Below are 12,032 nucleotides of genomic sequence, written 5' to 3' on the forward strand. Positions count from 1 at the left end.
AAGAGACACTTAACAGCAATAAAGACTAGAGTCTAGCCTAAAAAATATCAGACAAGAAAATAAGAGAGATCTGAGCTTGCACGTTATGTCCTCTTGCATATCCCAGTGGGGGCAAAAAGAGGGAGCAGATACACCTGTTAAAGGATGGAGACAATACCAAGGCACTGTGGAGGCTAAACTTGGAACTGCTATTGCCAATTTGTTTTTTTCCTTTTATTACTCTTGCAGACAAGCTTTAAAGTCATGTTATCATAACAGAGAAGATACTTAACTGTGAAACCAAACCCAAGGCCAACTTGCTTTGTCACTTAAAAAGCATATCATGATTGAAGTTCTTACTAAAAAGTAAAATATGACCTTGTTCATTCAAGCATAGAAGAACCCTCTGTTCAGTCATTCTTTTTGTGTGTCAGCTAGTAAGAAACAAAGACCTGTGCATATATTCACATATAAAAATATTAGCAGACATTAAGATCAAGATACATTCATATTTTTATAGATTCAAATAATAATAATGAAGCAATACACAGAGTATATATGACAACATGCCATCAGGGATTCATTCTACCTTTGCTGCAGTGGTTACCTATCTCCATCAACCTGCCTACAAAGAGGCATTCAGTAAAATTAAGACAAACAAATCACTATGAAGTTGATGCATACAACTTTATTAAAACTGTGCTCAATGAGAATGTACTACTCATTCAGCAGCAAGGTGGCTTCCATTTCCTCTATCTTAGGTACTTACAAAGCATAGTCATTATTTAGAATATTATACTTTTAGAAAGATGATGTTCCTGTTCAGGAATACAATACCAGCCTCAGGGAGTTACACTACACAGATACAGCAAAACAGTTATTACACAACAGTTATGCCGTCAATTTCCCTGGGAGAGAAGCCCTAAAAAGCCACAAAACCAATTTTTGACTGCAGTAAAATGAGATTTACTTCGTGTCACATTTTTCCCTTTATTGTTTGGTGGTGCAATAAAGTTATTTATATATTAATCTTGACAAATATGAGATTACATCAAAAACTGAATACATATTACACTTTAAGAAACTGAAAATTAAAAATAAATTACAATACACCACTAAGGTTAAATTTCTTCAGAAACACAGGCTATACTACAAGTTATCATCAACCTTTATTTGCCTGTAGGATTTTGAACATATATACTATGTAACACTGACTTTATTCTGCAAGACCTCTCCAACACTATATATGCTGTTTTGTTGTCCCATTAATCTTTCGTAGCATCCTCTCTTCATATATCCCATTTCAGAACTTAACAAGCCATACTAAGTGTTTATATCACAGACTATCTTCCAAGTATCACCACACAATGTCACACACCATGACAAACAACACACCATCTCATGAAAAGATTTTTGTCCCTTTAGCAATTCACTCTTTGTGTAAACCCTGCTTTCGGTATTTTGAATGAATTCTGGAAATTCTCCTATTTGCAGGCACCAAGTACAAAAAGAAGTATTGTAAAAAATATGCCACTTTACAAGCTACTATTGCATATGCAGTAACTGATAAAATGGATATTACATATGCACAAAATAATATAAATTTCTCAAGGCACAACAACAAAAGCAGAATTAAGGGCATCTGGGTCTTTTGAAGAACTTAATCTTGTCAATTCTGCATACATCCTTTGTGTTTACACCAGCATATTTCTTGGGAAGCATGCATAATCATGGTTCATGCTTACGGTTCATGTAATCACCAATTTACCATGATGCTTCTTAACAACAAGGAAGAGAAAGATAAGAAATCCTATCCAAGCTAGTCATAAAATAAGGTCACCTCAGTATGCTAGGTATCCTGCCTACAGGTAGCTCTTGGCATTGCAGAAGGAAATCCTCAGGTTGCTCTCCTACCTCCTACAAAATTAAACCTCATTCATCTAACTATTAGAAGATTGTCAAATTCAAGAAACTTCCTGCAGCATGTCAATTTCTCCCACCCATTTCACACTGTAACTTGATCCCGCTTTATTAGCTCCATAAAGTAATAGTAAGGAATTAAGGGGACTGAACAGAAATTTTGGTATAAGGAAAACAAAACTTGGTGGAAAGGAACTCCCCCTTCTTTAATTGCTCCAAGACTTCCAAGGGATTAGGGTATGAGAGAGCACAAAAATATTTCCCATCGCTCCCTCATTCATCTCCAATATTCACATAGTAAATGAAGATTCCTTTACGGTTTTTTATTCCTGTATTCTTAACACTGCAAACTGAAGGACTTCTTATGTTTTTTGCTTGTGAATCCTAGCATATACATCATGATTCCTCACACATTACCTACTTGTCACAGGACAGAGAAGTATTTTTTTCCACCTTCAGTATTTACCCAATGTGCTATCATCATAACATTTTAGACTAAAAATCAAGAAGGTAGTATAGCATCTGCCTTGCTGCTATCATGGCAAGAGGACTGCATTAGAAAGACTAACAAAAAACCCTTATGTACCAGAGAGCAGGTATCAGCAATTCCACAGCTGGAACTGACTCTGGTACAACTTTCCTACTTAATGATATTTAATTACTTTTTCAAACACAATTTCATTTAAAAAAAAAAAAGCCAAAAAGACCACCAAAAAAACCATAACTCCACTTCCACATTTCCCCAGCATTCCCCACATGGATGAAAAATAGGCTTGCGTATGTACTAGACACAATTCCATTCCCTCGCCATTGAAGCCTTTGGAATATCCACATAAGCATGTAGTGAATCTCTTAGTTCTGGAGACACTCATTTTATCATATCCTTTCAGACAAATTAAACCAAAGCAATAAGAAATCCTATTTGAATCATGATTTGTATCAGCATCCAATAAACTATGAAATTAATCTTGTTTTGTGCTTATAGTTCGCAGTTTCATGAAGAAGACACAGACTAAGCGCCAATCTCGCTACGCCTTTATTGCTTTACATGCATTACTTTACAATGTTAGCAAGCTGTTTATGTAAGCATATGTAAGTTTTCCACCATTTTTATTATAAAACCATTTAAAATGCATTTAAGATGTTGAATACATAAGGAGATCCTCTCTACACATTTTTCACATTTAAACATTTCATCAAAATTAACATGTTCCATTGTCAGTTATGTCATTTTTATGATGAGCCTGCCAATGAACCAAGCATTAACTTGGACTAGCTAAATAAACTAGTAACACAAAATCCTGGTCCTGCAATTCTCTGACTGGTTCCAATTGGTCAGTACCTTTTCCAGAACCCTCCTTCTTTTGAGTCTAACATTTGGTCGAACACAAACAACTTTGTTTTGCTGCTAAGTGTAGGCCCTAAAATGAACTGTTATTTTCTTTTCAGAATGGTGACTAAATAAAAAAATTCTTCCTTTCCTGCTCCACTTTTTCCATGGCTCTTTAGTAACAGTGAACCAGAAGCAATCAGCTCAACTAGTTTTTGCATGGAACATGTACAGTGTTCTAGTCTCGTTTATTCCTTCTGCCAACGCTCTTCATACTCCTTACTTTCCTATCCATGTTCTTTCTGCTCTTCAGCCTCATACTGCCCTTCCATGTTGTTCCTTCCACACTAACGTACAGCTTGTCCTCTTCCTCACTTCTTGCCATTTCTTGTTCCCCCCACCTCTGACCATTTGCTAGTACCATCCTTTTCTGGTTCCTGGGCCTACTGCATTTCCACCACGCTTCAAACTCTGTTCCCCATCTCTCCCTGAACACTAGTCTTCATCCCTCTGTGAAAACAACTGCTGCCTAAGCATTCTGGGGTTGGGGGAGAAGCACAAATAAAGACAGACTATTTAGGACTAAACTTACCCGGCACCTACTGCTGTGGGATGCATCATGCTTAACTACTTGGTTCAGATGATGACTGCACAGTCAGGTGACATGCAAGGACCAACAGATGGGAAGATATTCGTGTTACATGGAATATTCGGATGTTCAGTTAAAAAGTATTTGCTGAATAACATGCATGAACCAGTTATTCAAGAGCTTATGATTTGTTGAAGTTTCTTGAGGAATGGCCATACGTTCTGTGTGAATGCTTATGCTCTCTTCCCCTCTCTCCTCTGCATCGCTAAATTCCAGAACTGAAGTGTTAATATGCTCTTAAATAAGCCAAACAAGCATTTCCTCACCTCCTCAAATTAACATATTTACTTTCTCTTAAAGTCATTTTCAAAATGCTGAGTCATTTTAGCTTAAAGTTTCCAGAACAACCCTGCACAAACATACTCATCATGGCAAATTTCAGTATGACTAAGAAATAAGCTACTGAAAACAACATCTCAAGAAAACACCCACCCAAACCAGGTAACCTAACTCCTGGCATTGCTACTATTATGGTCTAGACTACATACAAATAGGCTAGAACAAATATAAATTAAGCAATCATAGACCGATCTGGAAGTTCAAGTTCTTTAGTTATAAAACATACAACATAGCACATACCTAGAGAACATGGGAATGAAAACGTTATTAATTAAATATTAATTCAATTAAATTTAAAAAATTAAATAATTTTAAAAAATTAAACATGTATAATGCTCCAATTTCTGTTTCATAATTGCCTCTGTTTCCTTTGGATATAAAACACTTGGACCTTATTTTTCAGTAGTGAGTATTATAATATCCTTTTCCCTTTGTTTTGCTTGCTATGTAATTTGAAAAAAGCTAAGCAGGATGCGAAGTATAGCCACATTTCCTAACTTCCTCTGTCCTCAAGAAAAAACACAGGCAATTCCAAAAGCTCACATATAAAATATAAACTGGAATTGGTGGTTTAAAAAAAACCAGATCCCTCTTTTAGCACACCAGCAGTAAACTACCGTATTCTACTTTTCTACCTGAATTTACTGTCAGCCGTAGAAGACAACAGTTACAGACCACAGGTATAGCAACATAAGGGACAGTACAAGATTATCACAGTCAGATAGCTCCCATTTTCAAAAAATCACCTTTTGACAGTCTAAATACTTAAATAGACTTCCTATTTAACAGCAAATAGCTCTTTTATACACATACGTAGAAAAAAAAAAAAAAGAGAACAACATGGCCTGGCATAGCTCCTATGTTAAAAAACGAACAACCATGTTCATGTGAATGATAATAAGCAAGCATGTGATGACAAGCAGACTTAAGTTTTATTTCCACTTCTAACACCAACTTCCTTTTTGTCCTTCAGTAACATACACGACTTGGGATCCCCACGCCGCTGGCAGGGGAACCAAGTTACTGCCCTTTACCAACTTCGTGAAAGCGTGCCAGTGCTCCATTAACAATGAAGATTGGCATTTCAGACTCTTGCCGTCATCATTTTATTTTCCACCCAACTCCTAGTTCCATTTCATGATACGCATGTTCTACAGTTACAACATGAAACAACCTTACTGAACAAAGTGAAGAACTCAATAACAAATGTGAATACTTCACCATTCAATTATCTTAGGGAGAGCTATAATGGTCCAGGTAAAATACTTTGGTAACATCTAGCAGCAAGTAACCAAAGGAAAGAACTCTATCAGCAGCTTTTTTCCTTGTTCTTGGAATCCTCTTGCTTAGAAGAGCACTAAGTTGTTTTACATTTTGTACAACATTGAGCTGTGGTAAAATAACCTCCCCCGAGAGACTTATCATTTGCAAACCTACAGACTCTTTAACAAGTGACACTGAAGCAACCAGCTGCTGCAAGAGAGAAGTAACATTTGTGGAATTTTAAATTTCACACACAAAAAAATAATTCAGTCTTACTTACACCAAAATAAAAATATTAATCTGCTTTATTGTAAGCTTTCACGTGTGTGCCAGTTTTGAAGAGGTAACATTTGGCTCCCAGACCACTACATAATATTCTGAAATACAATTTGGACTACATCTCTCTTCATTCAGGACATTAACAGAGCCGTTAGAACAAGCAGTTCCACTATCACGGTAGTGGTTCTGTGGATCATTCGCCCTTGGCTGTTGATACAGGGCTTAATAACAGCAAAAGAGTTATTCTTTTCCAGAAACCTGAATTGCTTCTAAACACTTCTAAACTTGCTGTGGTAGCAATCAGAATTATTATGACTTTATTATAGCACTGCATTTACAGTACAGTGAAAGGTATGAAAAAAATACAGTCAGAAAGCAAAATTCTGAAAAAGGAAGTACAGCTTCTAGAAGACATATCCATTTTATACGACTGAAGTATTTAGAATAAATACATATATTTAATTCTGATTAAATTTAATTCTAAACTCCTTTCAGTTGCACTAATGAAAGACTGCAAGGATTTAGTTTTAAAATGTTATTTTTATGTTCAATAGACAATCTGAATCTTTAAAATTGTATCCAGATTGAGTACAAATCAAGGCCATAGTTACTTAATATTAGACTAATTTTTTACATGCCAAAGTGAAATTTCCAAATACAAAATAAAACCCCAACCAACCATAACAACAACATACACAAAATGTGAAGAATTCTCAGTTTTCCTATTAGCCCACAGGCAACGGTAACAAAATAAATTCCAGTCCAGCAAAGCACTTTAACTACACGATAAGACGACCCACTTCAGACAGGAGACAGGTATTAGTATTCAGTTTATGTAGAGAAGAATACACAGGCACAGATAAAAAAAAAAATACATGCCTCAAAATCACTCAGGAGATCAATGAGAATGAACAGTATGAGTCTTCAAAGTCTCACTGCAGTACAATAGCCTCTACACTACCTGTCTTTACCCTACGAACGAAGTAAATGGAGCTATGCCTTTCACCATTTAACTGAAGCTCACATTAAGAAAACGGTGAAACCTACACTGAAGTTTTCCAGTAGATACTTTAATCATGACAAAAAAAATGTGTACAGCGATAGCAGTCAACAGCAAAAATATACTATACACTTCATAAAATAAACTGTAGAACATACATAAAAAAATTAGATTTATTTCGGATAGATTAAAAACAATGACACACCAAGAAGCGTGAAACTGTTTCTTCAGACTGAATAAATGTGAAATGTTTTGGGGTTTTTTACTCACAAGTTTTTGAAAACTTAAACGTAATAATTATATATGGCTACACACAGACTCAGAAAAGGATAATTTTGCTATTTTACAGATCTATTTAGAAAATGCACTCGTGGCTCCTTCATAGTCTACCAATTACAAGGTCTGGAAATCCATAGAAGGACTTCTGATACAGTCACAACAATTTGTTTCCTCGTTCAGTATAATCCATGAAGTTTGTACATGCAGCTAACAGGGGCTAACTAGGGCTCATTCTTAAACAAGACTTCAGTGCTAACCCAGCTGTAGAAGCTATATCACTTTAACTACACATATATAACTAAAGGGATATAACCCCATAGCACAAGGAGACCATAAACAGTTTATATCCCATAGAGGAAAGGGAACAACCTGTAAGTATATTCATGGTATGGACAACAGGGAAGAGCATAAATTTCTTAAAACTATAGTTGTTTCAATTTGCCTAATCAAACAATCTACACTGGTAAAACTTTGTGCAGAGCATGCTCTAGAACAAAATTATGAACAGTATTATAAACTAGTATATGTGCATGTTTTTGTAAAGACTGAGGAAGATTTTTTCACTTTTTTATAAAACAATTAGATGAGGCATTTAGCATACATTGAAAATTATCTACACCCTCCCGTTATCCTCCATAGAGTGCCGGCTCAAGTGTTTTCCGACATCCACACACCAGAACATATTGTCTGTGCTCCCTATTCCTGTGATCTTTTTAATGGCATACACACATCATATTCCAAATAGGGGCAAGGACAAAAATTAATCTTGCTTGGACAGCTCTTAGCTGCATGTGAGAAAAAAAAAAAAAAAAAAAAAGTAGCAATTCATTGCACAGCATAAGAATTCACTTGTAAGGGTATCGTACCAGATCTAGAATCTCATTCTCCCTCCCAAAACCACACTAGTCATTTACTTAGACGAAACTCACAAAAAGGGGTCACAAACTGCAGCAGTAGATTTAAAAAAATAAAAAATACTGTAACTGTGTCTCTAAAATCACATTGTACGTTCCCGTTTAGGACAACAGAAAATATTTTATAAAAAAGATAGTGATAAGCTATACATAGAAGTACCAGCCAGTCGTGTTAACTACTTATACTTTTAACTGATGGACTCTGGGCCATACAGCTGGCATTGTGGGAATGACGGAAAGCTATCGACTGCTCCACGGAGACCAGGGACATGTGGCTAATTGAGGCAATATTTCAGGATAAAACCAGAACTTGATTTATTATTGTTTACACACATCATAAGCAGGGCCTCTGGGCAACATCAAGTTTCAGCTCCTAATTGCGGCTGTGTAAACACTCAAGAAGCCTCGGTCTAGGTGTCAAGAAGCCTCTACTCGTAACCGAGCCAAGAGACAATGAGGTCACATCAAAAATTAAAAAAAAAAAAAAAAAAAGGAAGAAACGACCTCACACCAGAACTGCGCACACTGCCCCAAGTGCCAGCCGCTAACAGAATCTGCTTTCTATGAATAAGAGGGGAGACGGCGGGGGGGAGGAAGCGTAGCCAAAGACACGCCAGCCCCCGCTCTCCCGGGGGCCAGGCCGCCACCGAAGCCGCACCAGGGCCGGGAGCAGGGTCTGGAGGTCATCCCCTACCACGCCGGCTGGCGCCCCACGGCGGGCTACGGGCGGCCGCAGCGGCCAACTGCCGTCAGCAGCCCCCTTCCTCCCCCTCTCCGGGGGCAGGTGCGGAGGTTGGGGGGGAGGGAAGGCAGCTGCTGCGGCGGCTTGATCCCCGCCAAAGGCGAGGGCTCCCCGGGCTGGCTTGGGCCGGGTCTGGCGGGGCGGCGTGGGCGAGAAGGACGCCGGAGAGCCCCTACACCTACCCCACCCCCGCCAAGGAACGCCTGCCAACGCGGCGCTGTCCCTTTAAGCATCACGTCGCCTCCCCCCTCCCGTTGCCCTCTCCTCCTCCTCCTCCCTCCGCGCGGCGCCGAGCCGCGGCCCGCGTTCCCTTCTCTCCCTCGCCCCGTCTCCCCTCCCCGTGCGCGCGCGCGCGCCCGCCCGCCGCCGGCACGCGCGCCCCCACAAGAGACAACGGTTACACGGCGGCCGTTCCAGAAATTTCCTCGCTCCCCCCCCCCCCCGCCTCCCTTCCCTTCCCCTCCCCGCGCCACCGCCCCTAACCCCCCCTCAACCCCCCCCCCCCCCCCTCCCCGGGCCAGTTGCGGAGTAGCGGGTGCCCCCTCCCCGCTGTTCCGCCTGCCGGGCTCCCCCCTCCTTCCCGCCGGGCTCCTTCCCCAACCGTCCCCCCCTGCGCCGGTGTGGTGGTAGGCCTGAGCCCGGCCGGCAGCGGCGGCGGGCGCGCCGTGATGGATGGCTGGCTTGGCTTGGCTGGGAGCGGGTTTGAGTGACAGCGCTTACCTGGGTGCCAATCTTCGTCACACTGACAAGCGGCTGCAGCAATCGGGACCCGCACCGCCGCGACACGCGTCAGCGCGCACACACGCACCCGGCCAATGGCCGGCCGCGCCGCCCGACACGACACCACGCCGCGCATCACGCCTCATCAATATTCACCGCGGGGGGCGGGGCGCGCGCCGGTGTAGGGAGGTGGCGCGCGGTCGCCCCGCCCCGCCGCCAGAGCGGAGGGGCGGGGCGACCGCGCGCCACCTCCCTACGCCGGCGCCTGGCGGCTCGCGCTCATGCATATGGACGAAGGGGGCGGTAGCAGCCACGCCTCTCGGGGGGGTGAAACCACCTCCTCCGGGGGGGGGGGGGAAGCTGCAGAAGGAGGGAGATACCAAGTGGCTCCGCCACAGGGGGCGAGGGCGGCAGCCGTGAGACGGGGTCCGCCGGCCGCCGCCTCTCCTCAGCCAGGGGCCCGCCCGTTAAATATGCCCCGTTTCCCTCAACTTCTCTTAAATCAGGAGCTCTTAGAGGTAAGGAGGAGGAGAATCAATACTCGTTTTTGCTGTTGGGATGTTTTAAAAGTTTCTGTCTTACAGGTTTTGTGGAAAAAGGGCCTGCTGAGGTGATCCTTCATCCCTGCCTCGCTCCTCGTTCGTGCTGCCACCCGAAGGACCATCTTGGCAACCTCTGCCTCGCTCCTCGAGGGCAAAAGTTACCAAGGAGGGGAAGGAGCTGATACACACGGAGCACATCTCATCTCGGGGAGCTCGGCTCAAAACCAAAGCAGGGTTAGCGTTGGGTTTTGTAGTCCCTCTGCAGCACAGCAGCTGGGAATCCACTCGATTACCCTGTGCCCCTGTAAACTGGGAATGCCCTACATTTTTTCAGGGTCTGTGCCACTCTTCCTGTTGGTTTAACAGTAGTGAGCTGCCTAGTTTCTTCTATATAACCCTTTCCTGGGCCAGGCCACTTAAAGATGATCTGGCTAATAGGCCGGTAACAGAAACTGCTACTTAAATGCTCCTGCAAGCCAGGCCTGCCTTCAGTCCAATGAGCGTAACCGCTGTGTCCAGACCTTGCTGGGCCAACACAGTTGCTTTCGGTCTTCAGGGATCTAGTCCCTCTGTGCACACTGCCACCATTTGTCCACTAACGAAACCGCCGTTTCATCCTCTGGCTAGACCGCCTGGAGCCTTTACAGGAGTTCAGTTTTCGAGCCATTTTTCCTCTGCGCAGTCAGAGCCACGTGGACGTTGGGCTTGTGAACAGAGAAAGAACTTGTACACCTAGCAGAGAGAGTGGGGAAGAAAATGAACTATGCTAATCCAGAGCGCTCAGATGTGTGAATTGGGTGTCAAAGTTCATGTGAATGACTTACATAAACAAGATTTTTTTAAAAATACAACTCTTAGTTTGTCTTACTCACAAGAGCCTCTTTCTCTATTTCTGCTTTTGCGCCATGTAACGACACCTCTACAAGAGTTCCTGTGGCCAGGCTGGCATCTACCACAAGTTTCATCTCTCTTTATCCCTGCCACATTCATTAGTGACACATTCACTAAACAGAGCTTAAAATTAACTGGTTCCCATGCCCAGACCTGCCTCTTCTTCAAATTTGAGTCTCCTTGCAAACCCTTTGTTCTCCTTCTGCCTTGCCTGCACTTCTTTGGATAGGAGTTCACTGATTTCTCCTGAGAAAGTACAGATTAAATTCAAACTAATTTAGTTTCTGTTTAATCTCTTCTCCCAGTGATCTTCAAAGTCTTTCTTGATGCCTTTCCCAACTTGAATTTTCCTGTTTTCCTGCTGCTTCCCATTGCCTTTCCTTCCCTTCCTTCTTGCCACTTTTTCTTCCCTAGCTCCCCCCTCACACACACCAGGTCTAGAAATTCCTCATCTGCTGTCTTCCCCTCACCTCAGTAATTCCATCTCTTGGTCTCCTTTTTAATTAAGGTTACTCCATCCTTTACTCTCCTCAGCCTCCCAGGCTTTTCATAGTATCAGTAAATGTTATAACTCTCCTGATCTTAAAGCACGTGACTCCCCTAGCACCAGAGTTAAGAAAGCCTGGTTCTCCACGTTTGTTCCTCATGGTTTGTTAACTTTAGGGTCTACGTTGCAAGCTTTGACTCTAATCTCTTCCAAAGTTCTGTTGTACATAAGGTTTCTCTGTAATCAGTGGATGCCATTGCCTAAAAGCTCCCACTGGAGACTTTCGATCATTAAGGGAGTACAGACACATTTTCACAGCTCCACAGCTTACTTTCATGAAAGTTACAGAAACAAAATTATTCTGACTGGACTAAGTCGCTAGGTTCAAATGTTATTAAATGACATGGATACACCCCAAATATACCTGTACCTACGTTATATAACTATGTAAACCTAAGAAGGAAGTAACCTAAAAATTACCCTTGTGCCTTCCAGCTGCCTATCTCTAAACTCACTGAGTGCACAATCCTAATCGCTTTCGAGAGATCCCTGCTTTTCATTTTATCTTCATTTATCTCTGACACAGCCTCTGCAAAGCTCAAAAAGCTATGCTTAATTTTTAAAACATCCCAGCTGAAATGACTCTAGGAGATGAAGATTTAAGAAAAGCACTGTTAAGGTTTCAGTAGAGATAGAGT

General features: G+C 42.0%; 1 protein-coding gene and 1 long non-coding RNA gene across 7 annotated transcripts in view; one reads left to right on the plus strand and one right to left on the minus strand.

Moving 5' to 3' along the window:
- The window catches only part of PKNOX1 (PBX/knotted 1 homeobox 1), a 46,651-nt gene extending 37,078 nt beyond the window's left edge, over nucleotides 1-9,573 (minus strand). For 4 of the 6 annotated variants that reach the window (XM_054188520.1, XM_054188510.1, XM_054188484.1 and 1 more), the window contains exon 1: nucleotides 9,415-9,572. The gene's annotated coding sequence lies outside the window, so the exon portion shown is untranslated. Of the gene's footprint in view, nucleotides 1-3,821; nucleotides 3,877-9,414 lie in introns of those variants that run through there. The other 2 variants (XM_054188529.1, XM_054188501.1) reach the window with 2 other exon arrangements.
- A 227-nt stretch (nucleotides 9,574-9,800) lies between these two features.
- Nucleotides 9,801-10,830, plus strand: LOC128905925 (uncharacterized). Its single transcript, XR_008465026.1, has 3 exons — nucleotides 9,801-9,932; nucleotides 9,999-10,190; nucleotides 10,584-10,830. It is a non-coding gene; the product is annotated as an uncharacterized LOC128905925 (long non-coding RNA).
- Nucleotides 10,831-12,032: the final 1,202 nt, after the last annotated feature.

Source organism: Rissa tridactyla, chromosome 1, assembly GCF_028500815.1.
Source record: "Rissa tridactyla isolate bRisTri1 chromosome 1, bRisTri1.patW.cur.20221130, whole genome shotgun sequence".
In the NCBI taxonomy this organism is placed as follows: Eukaryota; Metazoa; Chordata; class Aves; order Charadriiformes; family Laridae; genus Rissa; species Rissa tridactyla.